Genomic DNA, 9,621 nt, shown 5'->3' with positions numbered 1-9,621 from the left:
AGTGTATACAGTGAGGAAAATAAGTATTTGAACACCCTGCTATTTTGCAAGTTCTCCCACTTAGAAATCATGGAGGGGTCTAAAATTGTCATCGTAGGTGCATGTCCACTGTGAGAGACATAATCTAAAAAAAAAATTATCCAGAAATCACAATGTATGATTTTTTAACTATTTATTTGTATGATACAGCTGCAAATAAGTATTTGAACACCTGAGAAAGTCAATGTTAATATTTGGTACAGTAGCCTTTGTTTGCAATTACAGAGGTCAAACGTTTCCTGTAGTTTTTCACCAGGTTTGCACACACTGCAGGAGGGATTTTGGCCCACTCCTCCACACAGATCTTCTCTAGATCAGTCAGGTTTCTGGCCTGTCGCTGAGAAACACGGAGTTTGAGCTCCCTCCAAAGATTCTCTATTGGGTTAAGGTCTGGAGACTGGCTAGGCCACGCCAGAACCTTGATATGCTTCTTACAGAGCCACTCCTTGGTTATCCTGGCTGTGTGCTTCGGGTCATTGTCATGTTGGAAGACCCAGCCTCGACCCATCTTCAATGCTCTAACTGAGGGAAGGAGGTTGTTCCCCAAAATCTCGCAATACATGGCCCCGGTCATCCTCTCCTTAATACAGTGCAGTCCCATGTGCAGAAAAACACCCCCAAAGCATGATGCTACCACCCCCAAACACGTTTAGTGGAATTATGACCCAAAAGTTCTATTTTGGTCTCATCTGTCCACATGACTTTCTCCCATGACTCCTCTGGATCATCCAAATGGTCATGCATGATTTCAAACCATGACTTCTTAGTGTATTACCAACAGTAACCTTGGAAACGGTGGTCCCAGCTCTTTTTTTTCAGGTCATCGACCAGCTCCTCCCGTGTAGTTCTGGGCTGATTTCTCACCTTCCTTAGGATCATTGAGACCCCACGAGGTGAGATCTTGCATGGAGCCCCAGTCCGAGGGAGATTGACAGTCATGTTTAGCTTCTTCCATTTTCTAATGATTGCTCCAACAGTGGACCTTTAGAGGCGATAAGCGGAGGCGGAGGGTAAACTCGTATTTTTACTATTACTCCTTTACACTACGTATCCCTAAACTTTGCAATTTAAACTTTTTCTTTTTCGCTCCATCTATCAGCGGTGTCTCGAGCTCGTATGACAAGTTTTTGCTCGCGTATCAAAGCAAAAAATCGACCGAGTGACCGCTCGTATCTCAAAAAACTCGTATGTTAGGGCACTCGTATGTCGAGGTACCACTGTATTGTGATTTCTGGATTTTTTTTTTTAGATTATGTCTCTCACAGTGGACATGCACCTACGATGACAATTTCAGATCCCTCCATGATTTCTAAGTGGGAGAACTTGCAAAATAGCAGGGTGTTCAAATACTTATTTTCCTCACTGTATATATGTGTGTGTGTGTGTGTGTGTGTGTGTGTGTGTGTGTGTGTGTGTGTGTGTGTGTGTGTGTGTGTGTGTGTGTTGCTGTTTGCACTTCAGGTAGAAATGAAATTGCAATAAAATATTTTAATCTATTTTACAGCCAGTAATCAGATCAAGATTACTGTTACTGTTGAGAAGGAAGTAGCTGGTGATTTGCAAACATACTGAATGTTAGCTGATGCAAGAATTTATCATATAGTTCGGGAAAACAAACTTTATTTAAAAAGGTAAATTCAAATGTTAAATTGTTCAATTGAGATTTGCCTCCATGATTTGTTGTTGCCATTATTGTTAAAACTGAATGTATCTTTAGCACAACATTTGTAAATCTTAGTTTTATAACCTGTCTGCTTTCTGAACCCTTTACATTCTCAGGAAATGAGAAGTGTGCAATAAATTCCATTCTTTGGTTTATTAAATTACACGTTTCAGATGAATCAAATGAATCACAACTCACGTGACCACTATATTTATTTTATTACTTGTGTATTATAACTGCTATTAAATCCATTTGTTTGAGTTTCAATCTATTTTGGCTCATAACAGCTAATGAATATCCAACACACTCCTGAGCGAGATTTTTATCCAGGTTGTAGCTATAGGTATAAAAAAAGGCTTAACACACAGCACTAATGGTGTAAACATATAGAAAGGCCTCGTTTTTGAAGTTGGAAGTCTCCAGTTTGGAAGAGCGAGAGGAAAAACAGGAATTATTCAATCTTCAGACTTCAGCTGTTTTCCGAAATCCCGTCTTCCTTTCCTTCATCCATCCATTTCCTGTAGCTGCATGTGCATCCTGTCGTTCGCATTTTCCCCTTTTTCCATCTAATGCCAGTGTGTGTGCACTTTTTTCAGCCAGACCAAACAGAACCTTTTTATTTATGAGTGGATAAAAACTTAACTGGTCAAAAACGCCAATCGGTGTCGAACACGCGTTTACACCCGTGGCCTTATTTGCATGAATAACTGAAATGATTTTTTTTAAGTATTAGAAAAGAAGGTTTTGGGCTTAAGATAATTTTATTAGATACCAATCAGTGTTTACATTAATATCATCTTATCAATAAATCAGTGTGTTAAGAGAGACTTTTCACATAAAATGAGTTGATTAAACAAAGACTCTTGTGAAAAGATCATTGTGTGTAATAGGACCTGGATGGACTATGAATACTTAACTACATTTGAAGGCAACTTTTTTGTATTTTACTCAAATTAAAGTTTAAAGGGAGCACTTTTACTGGCATAAAATCTTACCTCGTGTTTACCGACTTATCTCAAGTACATGATTTGTGTACTTTTCTCAGTAATAATAATACATTTTATTTATAGGCCCCTTAAATGCCACTCAAGGACAACTTACATCACAAACACACAACAAGTTTAAAATAACAAAACACTATACAACCAGAAAGATGTACGAATATAACATCAATGATATGCCTGTCTGAAAATATGTGTTTTTAAACAAGATTTGAAAATAGAGACAGAGTTTCTGTTGCAGGTATCAGGAGGAAGTAAATTCCACAGGTATTGCGGAGCGTAGCTAAAAGCTCAAAATCCCATAGTTAAACGCATACGAGAAAGAACTAAGTTGGATGAGGTCTAAGTGTTGGACTTTGATCTAAGTGTTTATTAATCGATGGGCAAAAGATTTCCGAGCTCGTTCAGTGAACACACACTGCTCATTTCTCTTATTACATCACAGAGTTTGTTCCTGGATAAAGAAGTTTAAAGGTTTTTCCCACAATAACATTTCCTGGTTAATGGTCAATAAATTAAAGTATTCATCTACTGATTGTTTTAGAGCTACAAAAGCTCCATGTATGTCCACAGTGACATTTTACAATTTTCTGTACATAAATGTAAATTAAAAAAATTTTACTTTTCTTATTTTGCTAACAAAAGAAAAGGTTTCCTAATGTATTTTAATGTGGAATTTGTATGTCTGAAGCTGCTTTGTGCTTATGGCCGTTAATAAAAATAAATTTTTTTTACAATATTTTTGATGCTTTTGAAAAAAAAAAAAAAAAATTTTTTATATATATATATATATATATATATATATATATATATATATATATATATATATATATATATATATATATATATATAAATAGAAAAAATATAAAGCGAATTATGATGCGTTTTAGTGCCACATTAAAAAATGTCTTTAAAAAAATCAAAGATTGCAAAAATAAAGTCGCAATGCGAGCAAATTTCAAAAGTCAAAATTATGAGAATAAAGCCAAAATATTTTTCAATTACAGTCAAAATTATAGGATTTAAGTCGTAGAATTACAAGAATAAAGTCAAAATTATGAGAATGAAGTACAAATATTTTGAGAATAAAGTCGTAGCAGATTAAAGTGGTTATATTTTGATAAAAATCACAGAATTACCAGAAACGTTTCACTGCTTTGCATAAGTTGGATTTGGAGGATTCGGTTAAATCCTACTGTAGGTTAAGATTAGCAATAAAGAAATTCTTTGTCTTTTATCGCATCAGCACAGGGTTATAATTAGTAAATGGACACTGCAACGGTTATGTAGGAAACATAATTTATTCCAAAGAAAAACACGAGACAGACATTGAGGAAATTGGCTTTTTTGTGCAGTCTGAAATGGCGACTCCAAGGATATAGATGTTTACATCTGCCTTATATTTGAAGATAAGTTGTTTCTCGAGAGAATATGAGGATGATGATGATCATAGAAATGAACCCTGAAGAAGACACTGTCACGCTTAACCTGACGTCGCATATGGACTTTATTCTCGTACTGCTGCTACTTTATTCTCGTAATTTTGACTTTAGTTTTTAAATATTTCGATTTGATTCTTATAAGTTTGACTATTTTCTTAAAATATTACAAATGTATTCACATATTGCAACTTTTCTTATTTTGCAGTAATCCGTAAAATGTTAAAAATTTTTACATGGCACTAAAATGCCGTCGTAGCAAATACCTCTACTTCTAAAAAATAATAATTATTATTATTATAATACTAGCAATACAATACCATTATATTTACAGGTTCATTTTCTTTATTTCAGGATTTTGTGGCAGTGAAACTGGAAAACGGACAAACTGGGGACTCTCAGTCTAAAAAGTCCAGGCTCCAGCTGCAGAGTGATCCATTAAAAACCCAGCAGGGACCTGCTGAGGAATGATGGCACTGAATGCTGAAGTGAAGTATATGACCAGCATTTAAACGTAGGTGTTCTGATCCAGGTAGCTGACGGGTCAAATGGAGTGTGGTGGAAATAGCATCGTCAGTGGAGCGGTTAGGGCGATATGCGAACTGCAGTGGTTAAGGGGGAATTGCAGGGTCTTTATATACTTCAGGACGAGCTTCCTGAAGCACTTCAATAGGAGAGGGACGGGGCGGTTGTCAATGAGGCTTGAATTTGAAAACGTCTTTGGCAGGAGAACAAAGATGGTGGCCTTGAAGCGTGTTGAAATGCATTCTTGACTCATGGTTTCTTCAGTATATATGTTTCCAGTTAAATCAGTCATGTCTGTAACAAACTATGTTGAATTGATCACTTAGTAAATGTAATTATTTGTGGGAGCACTCGGCATCTAAAAATAAATTCAGATACGTGGAATGGATTATTTTAATTATTAATCAGCTTGCTCTGCGTGTATGTGCGCATTTTTCCTCTAGGTCCAGTCCAGCTGAGTGTGAGGTGATGGACAAACAGCTGTTATATAAACATCTTTAACGGTTTGATGGTTTTTAAACAGCAACAGGACATGCTGCGAATCCTCACTTAACCTCCTGCACTGAATTCAGGGACATGAGGGGTTACTGCAGGTCACCTCCAAATACACAGCAGGGCTAAAGAGCCTCAATGAATCGTCAAAAATGGCAGAAATGGGGTTTTCTTTAAGACGGTGTAACTTTTGAAGGAGTTTCCAGTGTCTGCGCTTTGTAACAGTCAGAGGTAAAATCCTTTATGATTTTTAACATTGTTGGTTTCACACTAGCAAAAGATGGTGAGTGATTTTTTTTTTGGTCTGTGTAGCATTGAGAAAAACAGAAAGAGTTGGAGGGAGAGAATTATAGTGAAAACAGGAACTAACTTGTTTTTCTGGCTTTCAACAACATTTATTGTAATTATAAATGTATAACAAATCTACTGTCTGATCAATCTACTGTCTGATCTACCGTCTGATCAAATGTATTTGAATTAGATTTTATTTTAGCACGTAGGGAAATATGTGCAAATTCAAGCTATCAAAGATAGCACAATTTTCTCTTTTCAGATGTACATTTTTAGATGTAAATATGAGATCTGATCCTTCTCAGGGATCCACAGTCTTTTCAAGTTTATTTCTATCGCGCTTTTCACAATGGAAGTTGTTTTAAAGCAGCTTTACAGAATTTAAGAATTAAAGGGAATGATGTGTGTTTATCCCTGCTTTTGTTTCTGCTGAAGATGTACGATGTTTGCTAACTCAGATTTCTCCTTGTTAGGTACCGCTGATACGTATAAAAAACATTATTTCAGGTTTTTCACATATTTATAGAAACACTTGTCATGTCTGAATGAATCGATGGTTATGATATTCTTGGTGGCGGGACTTTATCTATACTATATGGATATAATTCAATTCAATTCAATTCATTTGAATTGAGATGGCATAAGGAAGAAACCTTGAGAGGAACCAGACTCAAGAGGGAACCCATCCAAATCTGGGTTGCACTAAATGTCCATTTGAAGCAGATATACAATGTTGGTACAGAATAAGAATTGGGACACCCGGTGTGCTTCCCCCTTTTTGAGACACACAATTGTATAGGATGTCTATAAATAGAATTAGCATGACTTTTTCCTTCACTTGAAATAGGAGACCCAAACCTGTTCCAGCATAACAATGATCCTGTGCACACTGCCCATGTAGATATGCTTTACATGGTTTGGAGTGAAAGATCTTGAGTAGCCTGCTATAGAACCCTGATCTCAACCCTGACTGCTCCCCAGGCCTCCTCATCTCACCTACATCAGTACCTGACTTTACTAACACCTTTCACCAATCTCCACAAGCACACTTCAAAATCTAGTGGAACATCTACCCAGAAGAGTGAAGTTTATTCTGATAGCAAACGGGACTGAATGTGGAATAGGATGTTCAGAAAGCATCTGAACAATAAAAGCAAAATCAATCTTATGATCTGGTGTCCACAAACTTCTGTCGAGTAGTAAAAACCATTACATCGCTCATAAGTACACCAGAACAGCAGATGCTTCTGTTTGAGATGTTATATTTCTCTCACTGTGGCTGAACTGTACAAAAGTCAAGTCAAGTCAAGTTTATTTCTATTGCGCTTTTCACAACAGACATTGTCTCAAAGCAGCTTTACAGAAATCAACAGTCAAGGTGAATGTTGTGTATTTATCCCTGCTTATCCTGTGGCAAGAAAAAACACCCTTAGATGTTATGAGGAAAAAACCTTGAGAGGAACCAGACTCAAAAGGGGAACCCATCCTCATTTGGGTGACATCAAGAGTTTGATCATAAATCTTTCAACAATACAGAACACTGGAGAGTGAGAACTAACATGAGTACTGGAGTATAAGATTATAAGTAATGTTCTTTTTACAGCCTTATACAGTCTTTATGGTTATAAAACTAGGAGCTACTGAGCTCAACATTTGTGATCATCACAGATCCAGCATCAGCTTCTCCATGTCAGAGCCTTTAAACACTCCAGGAGGTCCAATGTCAAAACTCCACACATGTAGCGGGATCCGATTGGCACTGGTACGTCTCTAGATGGTTTGGGATGTTTGCGAGTTCGGCATCTACTTCTTACTCCTGGACAACTTTTACATAAAAATATCAAATCACAAATTCAGCCCAACCACCTTTAATATTTATACTGTGACTTTTGTTGAATACAGATGCGAAAATATCTACAGGGATACATTAGCTGCACTTCCTTTCAAAGTAAGAAGTATTAAAACTTGCTAAACTTGCTACAAAGCCCAGTCTTTTTATCTTTGATGTCAAAATGAGCCATTAACAAGGAAAAAAGTGTGTGTTTGCGCACAAGTGTATGTGTGTGTGTGTGTGTGTGTGTGTGTGTGTGTGTGTGTGTGTGTGTGTGTTTGCGTCAGTCAGAGACATCTCAGGAAACACCACAGGATGAATTCCAACTCTGCACACTTTTCAATTGCTCCAAAGCCAAAATAAACCAACAAAAAAAAAAAAACGCTCTTATCTACTTCCTGCTTTGGTGAATGACGCGCAGAGCAGAAAACGAACACAACTATGTACATTTAAAAAAACAAAACAAAAAAAAAACATATATTGTATCTCACAAAAGATAAGAAAAATCCACAACCCTCACATTTGAGCAATCATTTTAGTATGTCAAGGGACAATACTGTAAAAATGAAACTTGGATATATTTTAAAGTAGTAAATGTGCAGCTTGTATAGCAGTACAGATTTTCTGTTCTCTGAAAATAACAACATACAGCCATTATTGTCAAAATAGCTGGCAACAAAAGTGAGTACTCCTCACATGTCAAAACTATGTTCAAAGTGTCAATATTTTGCGTGAGCACCATCGTTATCCAGCACTGCTTTTATCCGCCTGGGCATGAAATTCACCAGAGTTGTACAGGTTGTTGCTGGAATCCTCTCCCACTGCTCTATAATGACATCATGGAGCTGCTGGGTGTTAGACGCATGGCGCTTCTCCGCCAACCAGGATGCCTACAGGTGCACAATAGGGTTCAGGTCTGAAGACAACAGCAACCTTCACCCTCAGCTAGGCAGTTTTCATCTTGGTACTGTGGTACTTTGGGGTTGTTATTATGGAAAACTGACGTTCGGCCCAGTTTCTGAATGGAGGGCATCATGTTCTGCTTCAGAAGGTCACAGTACATGTTGGAATCCATGTTTTCCTCAATGAACCGCAGCTCCCCATTACAAGCAGCACTCATGCAGCCCTAGAACATGATGCTACCACCACCATGCTTGACTGTAGGCAAAACAAAATTTTCTTGGTATTCCTGACCAGGGCGTTGCCACATGTGCTGGACAATATCTGAGCCAAACAAGTTAATCTTAGTCTTATCAGATCACTGGACAGGTTGTCTTTAACAAACTGTTTGAGCACTGACAAGTGGACCTTCTGCTTCTGCAACCTCTAAAGCAATGCTGCAGCACTCATGCATCTGTTTTTTTGTTTTTTTTTAAGCCAGATTCTGCACCTGATGCACAGCACGAGGACTCAACTTCTTTGATCGACCCTTGCGAGGCCTGTTATGAGCGGAACCCGACATGCTGCTTTGCACGGATACACGACATACAGCTGTTATCACTTAGGGTGTACTTACTTTTGTTGCCAGCTATTTTGACAATAATGGCTGTATGTTGGGTTATTTTACAGACAGTAAATCTACACTGCTATACAAGCTGCACATTGACTACTCTAAAATATATCATTTCTATAGTATTGTCCCTTTGAGAAGATCTAATAAAATGGTTGCTGAAATGTGAGGGGTGTACTCACTTTTGTAAGATACTGTACATAGTATTGAATTAAAACAAAAGCAGGTGTCGTAATTCTTTGCATACTTGCCTTTTATTACTATTCCTAATCTCCATATGCCAACATCACTGGGTCAACATCCTGTAGTGAGGAACCTGAGCTGATTCCAGATACGCTCACCTCGTCTCCCATATGGCATCAGTGCAGCGCTGTGTTTTAATATGCCTCATTCATCTAGTAACACTGTGAAAGTGTCACTTTTAAATGTAGCTGCAGTTGGTTTTGATTTCCTTTATCACTTTTTTGCCATCAGTGTCTCATATTTATACTACAGTGAATAACGAAGACACGTCTGATCTCTTGTGAGGGGGGTTTTAAAATTGTAAAATAGAAATGTGTGCATGACATTATTTAAGAGTGAGTGTTTAGGACTCCAGTCTGGTCCTAAGTCATGTTTTTGTATATCAGATTAATGAAGCTACAGTAAAGACTTTACCTCCAAAAAAACCTGATATTGATATTGATTCTGTCCCACTTTCACTTACATTGGACTTCATCTGGACCCCATTAAGACTCAATTAAACTCAATTTAGAGAAGTCTGGTTCATCACACTAAACACACCATCACACTGACCAACTGATCACAATGAATGTTCTTCTTGGACTGTG

This window comes from Silurus aristotelis, assembly GCF_946808225.1.
Source record: "Silurus aristotelis genome assembly, chromosome: 13".
In the NCBI taxonomy this organism is placed as follows: Eukaryota; Metazoa; Chordata; class Actinopteri; order Siluriformes; family Siluridae; genus Silurus; species Silurus aristotelis.
The sequence above is the reverse complement of the archived record's forward strand: the minus strand, read 5'-3'. Positions refer to the sequence as shown.